Source organism: Macrobrachium nipponense, chromosome 5, assembly GCF_015104395.2.
Source record: "Macrobrachium nipponense isolate FS-2020 chromosome 5, ASM1510439v2, whole genome shotgun sequence".
Classification (NCBI taxonomy): Eukaryota; Metazoa; Arthropoda; class Malacostraca; order Decapoda; family Palaemonidae; genus Macrobrachium; species Macrobrachium nipponense.
The window spans coordinates 112,993,163-113,006,803 of NC_061107.1; the positions used below are offsets into that span (position 1 = coordinate 112,993,163).

Consider the following 13,641-nt stretch of genomic DNA (forward strand, 5'->3'; position numbering starts at 1 on the left):
TCTAGGACAACATCTTTCTCTCATTCTTATATTTATTTCATTATTTCCCCCCGTGTTTGGCTAGCTAGCTATCTTATTGTTAATTTATTGATATTTTATGTATTGCTATGCTGTGCGGCTTTTGGTTGGCCTATATGCCTTCCTCGTTCGACTGGCCCTTCACACCGCGTGTCGGTTCACCCGGTTGAAAGGGTTTTCAGTTGATCGCGTGCGAGCCACCCTGTTACTGACCTCCCCCCCCCCCCCCCCCCCCCCCCCCACCCCCCCCCCCCCCCCCCCCCCCCCCCCCCCCTACTCTCTCCCCCCCCCTCTTCCCCCCCCCCCCCCCCCCTACGCGCTCACCCACCTTGGTGGCGTGACGACTCGCTCGCTACCCAGCTAGCCTACCCGAGTCTACGTAGAAGGGGAGAGACCATTGGGAGGGGAGGGGGATATACTCGGTGCTCAGGCATGCCGTACTCAGCCACCCCGCTACAGGGTACAGGGGCACGTCCCTTCCCCCCAGCCCTGGTGGGCCACCAGGCACGGGAGGTTGGGATCTCCCCTTCTGACCCTCCATGTAGCGACCCCCCCCGTCTGCTAATCCTCCCCGCTCCGGCGGTCTCGGGTTCCGTCTAACGTCAGACCTGACCTTGAGAATGAGACATCTCAAACATAAGGCTCCAGCCTTCTAAGTGGGAATGTTAATTTGCATGTATCTTTTATTACCATAGCATACATATAATATTATATTTGTTACGGCGGAGTTCATACTCCACCATATTTTTCACCCGTTTACAACACACTGCACCCTGTTTCTTTCTTTGAATGTTACTCACCAGGTGTCGGGGACACCTGGAACTCCGGCTCCTGCCTGAGTTCTATTGAAGTCATACTCCCCTTGTTCCGCTTGTGACATCACGTTAAGTTATACAGACCCCGGAGTTGGTTGTGACAGGGTGACAATTATCCCTTAGATATATATATTAAATTATATATATTTATGTGTATATGTGCATACTGCCGCCAGAGCTACTCCGGCGGTAGTCTCATACTTCACAACCTTGGAACTATTCTGAAGTTTGTCGATGATACTCTTGTATCTTTTGACTTACAGGTTACCTGTTGTCAAGAAGGTGGCTGCAACGCAGTGGTCCTAGACCCCTGCGGCCATGAGGTGTGCCGTTCTCACGCCGGGTGTGCAGTGAGGGTGGACGACTTCACCGTGTGGCACCACGAGAACTGCTCCGTGTGCTACATTCTCGTGAATGAAGCCTCCGCCGAGGTATGTCGCATTTCACGCCATTTTTATATTGATACAATGAGTCTCATTTATACTGGTTTTGGTTTTTATACCGAGTTAATTCTGACTCTAGTTTTAAGTACTAATACTAACCCCTCTTACAGGGCCTGGAAGTGGTCCGGACAGCAGCGCTGACCTCCCTGAAAGCCTGGGTTGGAGGGTTCGGGAGGAACTCTCCCAAGGGACGCCCCTACATCCTGGCCCAGGACATGGCGGATCTCATCTTCCCCGGAGCAAAGAAGGGCTCGGTGGTGGATCCGGAGGTAGCTGCTCCCCTCATTGCCAATATCCAAGCCATGGTCGCACTCCCGGATGACGGTGCCATCGCCGAGGAGGTCACGGGCGAGGTTGCAGCTCTCGACCTGGACTTAGAGCCCATGACTGTTGACGTCATGGGCAATGGTAAGGGTGTTAGTGGGGCAGGTCCTGTAGGGGCTCAGGGGCTTTCCTTGAGCCCTTCCTTATCCTCTCTTCCTTCTACTTCCACTTCTTTCTGGGGTTTCACGGAGAAGCATAGGTCAGTTAGACCAAAGACTTCTTCAGTGATCCCCAAAGTGAAGTCTTCAAACCCAAAACCAAGACCCTGCCAAAGAAGTCGAGCTCTTCCCTTGTCACTAAGCCGCCAGCTCACCATCCCGGGGCCGACAAGGCGAAGGCTATCCCTTCTGCCAAGTCTTCCAAACATAGACCTTGTAAGGAGAAAACCCAGTCTTCCTTTGACCCTGAGGCTTTCTCCTCTACTATCCTGGAACAGGTGGGCAACGTCGTCAGGAACTTGGTCCAGACCAAGTTTCAGGAGATGTTCTCCCAACTCTCCAATACGTACAGTCAAGGCTTCGGGCCAATCAATCCAATCCCTGACGGAGAGGGTTGCGGCCCAGGAGAATGCTATGACGGGCATCCGGGATACCTTGGTGGCAGGGCATTCCCAGTCTGGCCAAGCGGCCCTACCTTCGCTTATGCCAGACTCGTCCAACCTCCCTCCGTTTAAGCCCAACAACCCTTGGAGGGTGGCGGCATACGCTCCATTCTCGGAGGGTATGCTATCCATTGAGGGTTGTGGAACTCGAAGGCTTGAGGACTTCGAGTTCTACCCCGAAAATCTCCAACCCCCGTTCATGGGCTACGTCCGCCTAACTGACGCAGCCATGACGAGGGAGGATAAAGTCCCAAAAGAGACTGTTACCCTTCCCCGGGAACAGGCTCAGCAGGCTTGGTTACGGAGCTTGGCGGAGTGGGAGTGCGAGAATACTCGCCTCACCGCTTTTAAGAGCCCCTACACCATTTTCACAACGGTGGAGGGCACACCACTCCCTCTCACACTTAAAGTGGTGGAAGCCACCTACCAAGCAGCTCTGAAGGACGAGCCCATGCCTCAGCTCCGGGAATCTGAGCCAACCTCCCTCCTAATCCCGGGTTCTGAGAACTTCTTTGAAGGGGCAGCTCCTACTTTCACCGTAGGTAAGCTCAAACCTGACTGTGCCACAGCACTTTTCAGTGAGAGGTTACCGAGGCTCTCGGAAAACCTTATCCAGACGGTATATGACGCCCGGACTAGGCTATGCAGGTCCCTCAGCTCCTTGACAATGGCGGAAATGACGGCTCTTGTTTACGAACAAGAACCGTTATTTAAGGTTATGGCTAAGTCGCTACTGCATACAATGCAGTGCGACTTCTATGACTTTGTCATTGCAAGGCGGAAATGTAGGAGGCATGTTCTGGCGGAAGCCACCATCCGCCACGAACCGAACAAATTGATCGCCTCATCCATATGGGGCACAGATCTCTTCCCCAACCCCGTTGTGACTGAGGTTTTATACGAGGCCTCCAAAGTAAACCAGAGCTTGAAGATCTGGTGGGGTCTCGTTCCAAAAAGGAAACCCGAATCCACCGGATCCAACCCTAAATAAAAAAAAGAGGCCTAGGAAGTTCCAGCCCTTCCAGGCCCCTCAGCATGCTCTAGTACAGGCAGTCCAGGTACCTCAAGTACCACAGCAGGCTGCGTCAAAAACACAACCGCAACAGCAGTTTGTGCTTCTGACGCAACCGTCGCAACAGCCCCAACCGTCAACCTCCTTTGCTGTCTCGCTGGCCTATAACGCAGCTTTTGAGGCCCAGTCCTTTCAGCCGTTCAATAGGTTCGCCAGAGGTAGCCGGGCCAGAGGTTCCTTCTGTCAGTGAGGAGCCGGAAAGGCCGCCAGCAGGGGCAGAGGTTTCCGAGGAGCATGTGGTGGACGTCCATCGGCAAACCAGTGAGAGTCCCAAGGTAGGAGGGAGGCTGTACCTCTTCCGTCACTGGTGGAGGTTCAGCAATTGGGCTCAGAGCATTGTGACCAAAGGTCTGGGGTGGAATTGGCTTCAAGGTCCTCCTTCATCCAACAGCTTCTATCAAAGACCAACAGCGGAATTAGTAGAGTATACCCATGATCTTCTTCACAAAGGTGTAGTATCAAGGGTCAGGAACTTAAAGTTCAGCGTGCCAAAGAAAGGCTCAGAAAAGCGAAGAATAATCCTAGACTTGTCCCATCTAAACTCATTCATTCTCTGTGACAAGTTCAGGATGCTGACCCGTGGGGCCGTCACAACCTCTATAGATCTTACAGATGCCTACTATCATGTTCCAATAGCCAGACACTTCCGCCCCTTTCTAGGCTTCAAACTAGGAAGCCAAGCTTACTCCTTCAAAGTGATGCCATTCGGGCTCAACATTGCCCCCAGAATTTTCACAAAATTGGCGGAATCAGTCGTCCAAGAATTGAGGACACAAGGAATAATGTTAGTAGCCTATCTAGACGATTGGCTCATATGGGCAACAAATCCCAAGGAATGTCAAAAAGCGACGGTCAAGGTAATCAAGTTCCTGGAACACTTAGGGTTCCAAATAAACAGGACCAAGTCCAGGCTAACACCGGAATCACGCTTCCAGTGGTTAGGCCTACTGTGGGACTTGGGATCTCACACTCTATCAATTCCGCCGTTGAAAAGAAAAGAAATAGCCAAGTCCACAAGGCAATTTCTCGAACGCCCAGACATCTCGGAGGAACCAAGAGAGGATCTTGGGTTCACTCCAATTTGCTTCAGTCATGGACATTCTTTTGAAAGCCAGGCTGAAGGACATAAACCGCGTCTGGCGTTCAAAAGCAAACCGCAGGTCTCGGGACAAACCAGCCTCCATCCCGGCGATCCTAAGGAAACGTCTCCGCCCATGGACGGACGTCAAGAACCTGTCAAGAGCAGTACCCCTCCAGTTTCCCCCACTGTCACTAGTGATCCACACGGACGCTTCACTAAGCGGATGGGGCGGGTACTCACAGTACAAAAAGGTCCAGGGAACCTGGTCCCTACCATTTCGCCAGCTACATATCAATGTACTGGAAGCCATGGCAGTGTTTCTTACTCTGAAAAGGCTTTGACCCTCCGAGAAGGTTCACATCAAGCTAGTACTAGACAGCGCAGTGGTAGTCCACTGCATAAACAGGGGCGGATCCAAATCAAGCCACCTGAATCATGTCTTGATAGCCATATTTACCTTGGCGGACAGGAACAAATGGCACCTGTCAGCCACCCACCTAGCGGGCGTAAGGAACAAGGTAGCAGATGCCCTATCACGCTCCGCCCCGCTGGAATCGGAGTGGACCCTAGACAAGGAGTCATTCAAATGGATCTGTCAAAAGGTTCCAGGGCTCCAGGTGGATCTCTTTGCCACGGAGTCAAATCACAACTCCCTTGCTACGTGGCCCCCAACCTGGACCCTCTGGCCTACGCCACGGACGCTATGGCTCTAGATTGGAATGTGTGGAAGAAGATTCATCTGTTTCCTCCAGTAAATCTTCTCCTGAAAGTACTGGACAAGCTCAGGAGGTTCAAAGGACACATCGCTTTAGTAGCTCCCAATTGGCCCAAGAGCAGTTGGTTTCCCCTTCTCCTGGAATTGGGACTCCGGCCTCAACAGATTCCCAATCCCAAACTGACTCAGTTAGTACAAACGCGGACTGTGTCCGCTTCCTCAAGAATTCAGAAAGCCCTAACTTTATGGACTTCATGAAGTTTGCAGCACAAAGGGATGCCAACATCGATCCCCAGAACATCAGATTCTTAGAATCCGACAAAAGGGAATCCACATTGCGTCAGTATGACTCAGCCGTTAAGAAACTGGCCTTGTTCCTGAAGGGCTCAAACACACAAACCATGACCACGAATTTGGCCATAACCTTCTTCAGGACATTATTGGAGAAAGGTCTAGCAGCAAGCGCAATCCCTACTACCAAATCTGCTCTTAAGAAGATCTTCCAATTTGGTTTCAGTATAGATCTAACAGACATACTTTTTTTCTATTCCAAAGGCTTGCGCTAGACTCAGGCCCTCTGAGAGACCCAGGTCAGTCTCATGGTTTTTAAATGATGTCCTTAAATTGGCCTCAGAAATCGATAGTGACTCATGTGACTATATAGCTATTTTGAGGAAAACATTATTCTTAATAAGCTTGGCCTCAGGAGCTAGAATTTCAGAACTGTCGGCTCTTTCGAGGGAACCAGGTCACATTGAATTCCTTCCCTCAGGAGAACTTCTCCTTTCCCCAGATCGTCAATTTTTAGCCAAAAATGAAGACCCACAAGAAAGGTGGGCCCCATGGAAAATTATACCACTTCCACAGGACCAGTCACTATGTCCAGTCAATTCCCTGAAAGCATACTTAAGCAGGACTACCCTGATATCCTCAGGTCATTCATTAGGGAAAAAGGTGGTACGAATTCCTTAAAAGGGATTAGGCAACAAATTTTGTATTTCATAAAACAGGCCAATCCGGAGTCTTCCCCACAGGCTCATGATGTTAGGGCAGTTGCCACCTCCTTCAATTACTTTCAACATATGAACTTTGACGATCTCAAGAAATACACAGGCTGGAAATCTCCGACAGTATTTAAATGCCACTATTTGAAGTCTCTAGAAGCCCTTAAATTCTTTGCAGTGGCAGCCGGAAACACAGTTTCACCTGACACTGCATGATATCTAATTACTTAGCCTATATCTCTGTAGCTCTTTCCCTTCTGCCTGCCTCACTAGTACCCTTGCTTAGCTCGGTCGTCTCTGTATAACTTTGCCTTGGATGTAGTTTTGTACATAGTACTGAATATTATCACTTTGTGTTTGGGCTTAGTTCCCTTGTCTATTTAGTGATTAATTACCATTTCTGTTGTTATGGATATATGTCCTTTTATGATTAATTTCCTTTAAGGTTTATTAAAAAGCAATGTTACTATGTATGTTTTCACTTTATTGTAAGTTTAAGCTTTATATTATAGCAATTAACCTTACTTGTATTGTAATTTACCTGATATTGTTGTTTTTCTCCACTTCCTTTCCAAGCTTGAAGGGACCAATTCTCTGGCACTATTTCACGGAGCGACACAGGGTGAGCCCAGAAAAGGGATTTTGATAGAGGAAAAATCTATTTCTGGGCAATGACCTGTATCGCCCAGTGAAATCCCACCCTTCCTTTTTGCATTCCACACCCTGTTTGGCCCAAGCTTGGGTGCTATCTTCAGGAATGACGACAAAGACGCTCACCGTAGTAGTAGTGGGTAGCGGGGCCTTAGATCGGCTCCTCTGTAGGTGAGGGATTTTGGCGGGGGAGGAGACTAAATGGCAAGTGACCTCTGGTAGTGGTATCCACTCCCCCTTTTACTATACCGACACCTTTAATTAAAAGGTGAGCGAGCCAGGATATTCTGGCACTATCGTTTCTCTTTTTTCTCTGGTATATATAGCAATATTTATGCCTTAGAAATGAGTATCAAAGGAACCATTTCACTGGGCGACACAGGTCATTGCCCAGAAATAGATTTTTCCTCCGTCAAAATCCCTTAATTGGGTACATCTGGGATGGGGTGAATTATCTTTTTAGAGTATTTCTTCACTCAAGTATTGCTTCTGAAGGGTTGTGACCATCTTCCCTTGCTTTTTGGAATAATTTTTCCATAATCTTACTGCATTTCCTGTTTTGCCATTTGACTGATGATAGTAAGGGAATGATTTTATATATTTGAAAACATTTTTTTTTTTTCTTTTTGAATTTGCTAGCTTTTGAATCCCTTGAGTGGTACCTGACAGTGGTATCTAAACTATTATAAGTACATTTAATGTATCTGCTTCAGGATTAAACCTTCTATATGAAGGGACAACATTGCAAAGACACCTGAAATTAACAATTTCATACAGAAAGTTCATCCCTGAATATAAAGTATTGTCTGATAACTTCATGAATATTTTTATAGTGAATGGACCAACCACCAAGAATAATTTCTTGCAAACTTTGCAGTTCCACATCTTTCGCAGATTTCTGTGTAAGGTCGTCTAAACTTTCATTTGTTGCAGCAGAATTTTCAGACATGAATGTGACTAATGTCCTCAAAGTTGGATATTACACTTGATATATATGCCTATGAAACTAGCAAATAGTCTCTACTCAAGATATCAGCAATAAATATCTTATTGCGTGACTTGTACTGTTGAACATTAAGATTAAATAGTTGCAGCTGCAGTTATAAACTCTCGTATCCTTTTAGGACGTTTCAACAAAGGTTTCTTGAATCTACTCTCCAAGGATATATTGCTGAAAATGCAATTCTGCAAAAACTATGGCCAGCATTTCTTTTTCCATTTGAGCATATCTTTGTATCTGTTAGTGTCTTAGGTGCGTAGGCTATTGGCTGACCATGTTGTATCAAAACTGCACCTAACCTTGACATTGACACTACCAACAAAATACTTCAGAACTGGTGCATCTACAGTTAATTGCACAATTTTAATTTATATTTTTTTATGTTATTTTATTTTATTTTATTTATTTATTTTTTTTTTTGGCAGGAAAATTCCTTAGGAGGTGACCACAGCTTCATTCTGGCCGTCCATTTCGTTTGTGTAGTTGACTTTTGGGTATACTCTAATGCGTGGTGTTTGGGTTGGGAAATGCTGTGGTGTCCAGCAGATTGCACAGACTTCCATGCTGCTTTCATGCTAGAGGTGGTGAAGGTGACTTCTTTGGCGCTAAAAATGGATTTAAAAGTTTTAGATTTCCTCCCTGGTACCCCATAGCACCATTTATCTGAGTGATCCTAGTTTTCTTTAGGAGAAATAGTTTATTTTTCTCTCCTTAGGAGAGACATTTGGTCATGATTCACTTCCTGCTTCAGAATTGTTCATTGTTGGGCAAATATGAAGCCTATTCTTCTTCCTGTAGTAAAGTAGAGGTTCTTTTTACTCTCCCCCAAGTGGTGCTGAGTTTGAAGTACAGTGTACAGGGGAAGGAAGGTGGGGATAGCCGACAGGGCTGAACCTCCTCTTCTTATGCCAAATTATAAGATATCTTCAGTGGCATTAGCAGAAATCAGAATTCCTTCCTGCTTTAGGATATTGCCTTTCCCCCTTTAGTACAGTGAACAAATTCAGCTTCTTTATCCAAATTCATATTGTCTTTGGAATTGTCAACAGGTGTGGAAGCAAGTTTGGAGCAGGGAAGACAGACACCAGAGGTCAGAGACTGATGTTCAACCTCTCCCCTTCAAGCTTGGTCTTTAAACCCAATTTTACAGACTTTCCATGTTAATTCAGTTTGGGCTTTTTGAAGGGTTGTCTCTTATTGTGATACCCTTAAACTTTGAAGCCGAAGCTCCTTTATAGGCGCAACTCCTTTGGTGTTTCATGGACTTCTCATTTTTCATCACAGACTAAAGTTTGTGATCAATTATGTGAAATTCAGCCTTGCCCCTAGGCACAGGTAAAGTACCAGAACTTACTCTTTGGCAGCAGGGAGTGCATTTTTGCATGGCCCCCTATGTTAGTACGCTTAGGGAGGAAATGGTGCTGTTCTTGTCACAGTAAGAACAACTTTCTTGGCCTTGACAGGTGGCTGTAGGTCTTGTTTCATCAAGAGATATGTCAGGTTCTTCTCTGTGTCTGGTATAGTACAAAACTGCAGTTTCAGATTGTTCCTTTGTAGGATCTTCATGTGGACCCCACTCACACCATTGCTCTGGCCATTATTCTAAGACAACAACCCCGTGAACCAAACACGCAGACGTAAGAAGCACAGCAGCTCTCTTACAACTGTAGTAGCATATATAAATTTTTTATTATTGTCATGTTGAAGGTACTGTTATCATATGCATTGCACTACCATCTTTCCAACCATTTGTATATGAACTTAAACCCTGTATCCTGTACCATTTTATACGTGTATGCCTGTCTGTTAACAAACACAAATGTTTATACTTAATACCTGCTACCTGCCTGATGTCAGGTGCAACATCACCAGTCACACGAGCCCTTAACCTGTGTGTATATTCTGTGAATAAATTAGTAAGCTGTGAACCCTGGCCCTTACTTGCACCCTTCGTTACACCTTACTACTCCCTTTTTTAAAAAGGGCATCAAGGATGCTTCTGTATTCTTTGGGAACAGAAACATTTCAAAGGCTTTCTTTACTTTCTGCCCTTGGTATTGCTTCCAGTTCAAAAGCACCTGAATGGTGAGGGGCACTCACCTTGGATGAGTTTCGTCTTAGGTGTGTGCCTTTCAAACACACCTTGTCTGCACTGCAACATTTTTGCTGAGCCTACATCATGTTTAATGCTGTAGCCTTCGGAATAGCTGTAAGTCTCTTGGTGGTGTGATGAGTAGTTAATCACCATCATTACTTAAGCTTTTAGTAAAGGTGAGTGATTTTACATACTTAACTCTTTGGCAGTGCAGGTGCTTGAGCAGATGATTACTTCACTCAGGTTGTCTGTTCTATCTGCATTGTACTAACACAGTGCACTGTTATTGCAGTTCAACCCAACTGTCAATGCATGGGTGCAGGGGCATTTTGGTCACTCCTCTCCTGAATAGAAAAGAAGTTTCGAGTATTTGAGTATATTTATGGATGAAAAACCAGGATTACAAATTACAATAAACCCCAGTTTTCTGTGTTCTTCCTGAGTCCTTGAAGTTGTGATGGGTTTAACTGCCATCATCTGTAAAACACTTGATTGTGTTTGTTTCTTCTTTCCTTACCTTCTTTGAGGAATGATATCGTGTTTCCCATTCCTTCTTCACTTGGCACTGGTGGTTCCTTGTTGGCCTCTTGCTAAAGAGTGTCTTGTCTGCTTGTTCTATGTTTTAAGGGCCATGAGAGCCACCCAGATCTCTCCTTGTCAGCCACTTGCATGCTTATTCCATCGTGCAGTACGCTTCCTGTATCTTTATGCTATAATTTCCAGTGGCTCCTCAGAGAATGAGTTTCCTTGCAGAATTGTAGGAATGTAGTTGTATGTCTTTTAAGTGTTCTGAAAATATGCATCAAGGGGAGGTGAGTCTTCTGTGATTATTATCATAGAAGGGAGTTTCTTTCTGCTCAAAGCTTGTCCAAGTGTATTGCAGACTTTTCCTTGTACTTAGCCAAGCCAGCTGTCTTTCAGTGTTTGACATAAAGCCTAGGGTTTGCCTCTATGGTGATTAGTTTGGTTAGACTTCTTCTCCTTGGTGTAGTACAGTTGCTGTATTATGAGGATATCTTCCAAGACTCTTTCTGTTATTTGACACTTTGCACTAAACTGTTCCTTCTTGGGTTATAATTGGTGAAGTCTTTTGGCTTGCATTATTGCATTAAGCATTTAGGAAGGTGAGGGGTGCTCTTATTTCATCATTCTTCAGTGGGAATGGTAGTTCAGGACTTTTCTCCATGACGAGAGTTTGAGAGTTTCCTCAGTTCTTCCATCTGAATCTAAAGTGGAGATCTGGATGAGGTACAGCTTTGGTGGCCTGCACTTTCAGTTCTTTCAAAAGTTATCCACTCCCAGAGTTTGTATGTATTCTTTCTTTAGTATACTGATTAGCACTGGAAAGAATTATCTAGGAACTCTTTTCTTTTGGCTTCATTTGGATTCTTGAACCATCACCACCTCTAAGGATGTGGATTGGTTCCCTTCCTCTGGGAAAGATCTTAAAGTCGGGGCATTAGTTCATCCTCTGTTCAGTAGAACTTTTTGGAATTCCAGGTGATAAAGGTAGGTGTTTTTATTATAAGACTCCCTATTCCTCATTCTACTTGAGAAATGTCCCTCACAATCCCTATATGTTCTTCTTTGGGCCCCTAGGATGGCTGGCTGACAAGATGTGTAATTGCTTAAGCTTTGTTTTGGACAAGTTAGTACTTTGTCCGATGTACCTTCACCTAGTGTAAGCCTGAAGGTAGAAATGGAGTGGCTGGATTTCATTCTTTCCTTATTTTCTCTTTCGAGGGCAGCATCTAGCCCAAAGTACATGATGGAGTTGGACAAGGTGCAGGTGATTGCACTTCAGGCAATATTCACCTGGGCGATGACTGTGAGGCATCTCCTTCGTCATCTCTCTTATAACAAGCAGGGAGAGGGGACTAGGTAGAGTTTAGTCTGGCACCTTTTTCTGGGGTTTACTAGGACCAAACTGCCCATGGACATGAAATCTTCAGGTAAGGACTTTGTTTCTCAGAGTGGTTCCTTATTTGAATAACTTCTTGCCTTAGAATGGGTACTCAGCAGGCTGAGGGCCCTACTGATCTGGTCTACTATTTTGCCAGACTAACGGGAGGTTACAGGAGTCAAGGCTTTTTCAGCTTGTAGGGCAACCAGATTCACAGCAATTCCATGATAGTTCTCAACTCTAGTCAGTTGAAGGGGACTTACATCCCACCAAAGAGCCAAATCTTTTTCATAAATGGTGATGGTTTTTATTTCCATTGGTACAAGTAAGAAATTTTGAAAAACAATTTGTATTTATCGTAGGTATAAAAACCAGTTTTTTTATATGAATATATATTTAAATCCATCGCCATCGCCATGAACAGTCCCTGCAACCGTAGGAAAAGTGAAGGTGACGCTCCGTAAATGATGGATAGGCCCACCCCCTTTCTTCACGACCAGTTCCAACTGTCATTGAAAGATACGCCTATATAAAAGACTCTGGTGTGTATATCTAGGAAAAATACAAATTGTTGTTCAAAATTTGTTTTATTGCATAGAAATGGAATTGTCGTTTACTAGGATTTTTTTTTTTAGAAAGGCATACTGTGGACAAAAAGTTTCCTCTCTCTCTGAAATTTGAACCTTTGTTGATTTTTATATTGAATATATTTAAGTGTTTTAGTGCCACTTCCTTAACAGTTCAACTGCAATTGTTACTTTTGACTAATGTAGCTACTAAACGTTTCATCATCTTCAGCAGCTTTTAAGTTTCTTTGCCCACATTTATTACACCTGTGCTTGGGACCTCCCTGAGCATTGGTCTTCACCACAAAATCTAGTCTTGAATTTCTATATAAGACTAAACCTATTGTTGTTCAATATTTCTGTCCTATTCATTTCCTTGACCAAATTGATGTCCTCTTCATTCTCTGTACTCACCTAGTTCTTTGGCTAGTATAATCTCATAGTTCTTAAACAAATTTACAGCTCCCTCTAAAGTCATTGGCTTTGTGACAGTCTGAAAAAATAACAGTTATTCCATGTACTCTTTCTGGGCTTAAATGAAAAAATATGGCTGGTGTTGACTCAAATTTTGTTGTAAGAGGTGCGATGTTAGTTTGACAGACAATGGTTAGTCATGGCCGATGGGTAGCATGCTTGAACAAGAGGCCTAGTTTTGTTTCATTTCTGTTAAGAAAATAAAGACTATTGTGTAACTTTAGATACTAATATGTCAGCGTAAGTTCTAATCAGCAAGTCGATCTTGCAGGTGAAAGACCCGTGTGTCACACCATTGCCGTTACCACCTATTACTGTAAGCCGCGAGATTAATTTTGGTTGTTGCCCGAAATTTCTCTCTCTCTCTCTCTCTCTCTCTCTCTCTCTCTCTCTCTCTCTCTCTCTCTCTCTCTCTCATATATATTAAATTAAGAGGTTGTATTTGGTGTTTATCTAGATAAAATATATTTATGGAAAAATATACAAAGCTTAAAGCTTTCGTCCATTCTCCTGTGGACTTGCTAAGTGATCAAGTTCACAGGAGGATGGACGAAAGCTTTAAGCTTTGTATATATTTCCATAGATATATTTTATCTAGATAAACAAGGATATTACTGTGGATTCCTCTCTCTCTCTCTCTCTCTCTCTCTCTCTCTCTCTCTCTCTCTCTCTCTCTCTCTCTCTCATTCTTTCTTTTATATATATATATATATATATATATTATATATATATATATATATATATATATATATAATAATATACTTACGTGGAGGTTAGGCGGTGTTAGCTCTACTGTTCTAAGCAAGTCATTTGAAATTATGCACCTTGGTAATTGTTATATATATACGAAATAGTCAAAATTCCAACATAATGTCAAAG

The 13,641-nt window shown here is 44.4% G+C and overlaps 1 long non-coding RNA gene across 2 annotated transcripts in view; it reads left to right on the top strand.

Moving 5' to 3' along the window:
* Positions 1 to 13,641, top strand: part of LOC135215603 (uncharacterized) — a 585,258-nt gene that overhangs the window by 41,413 nt on the left and 530,204 nt on the right. The gene's annotated exons all lie outside the window — the stretch shown is intronic.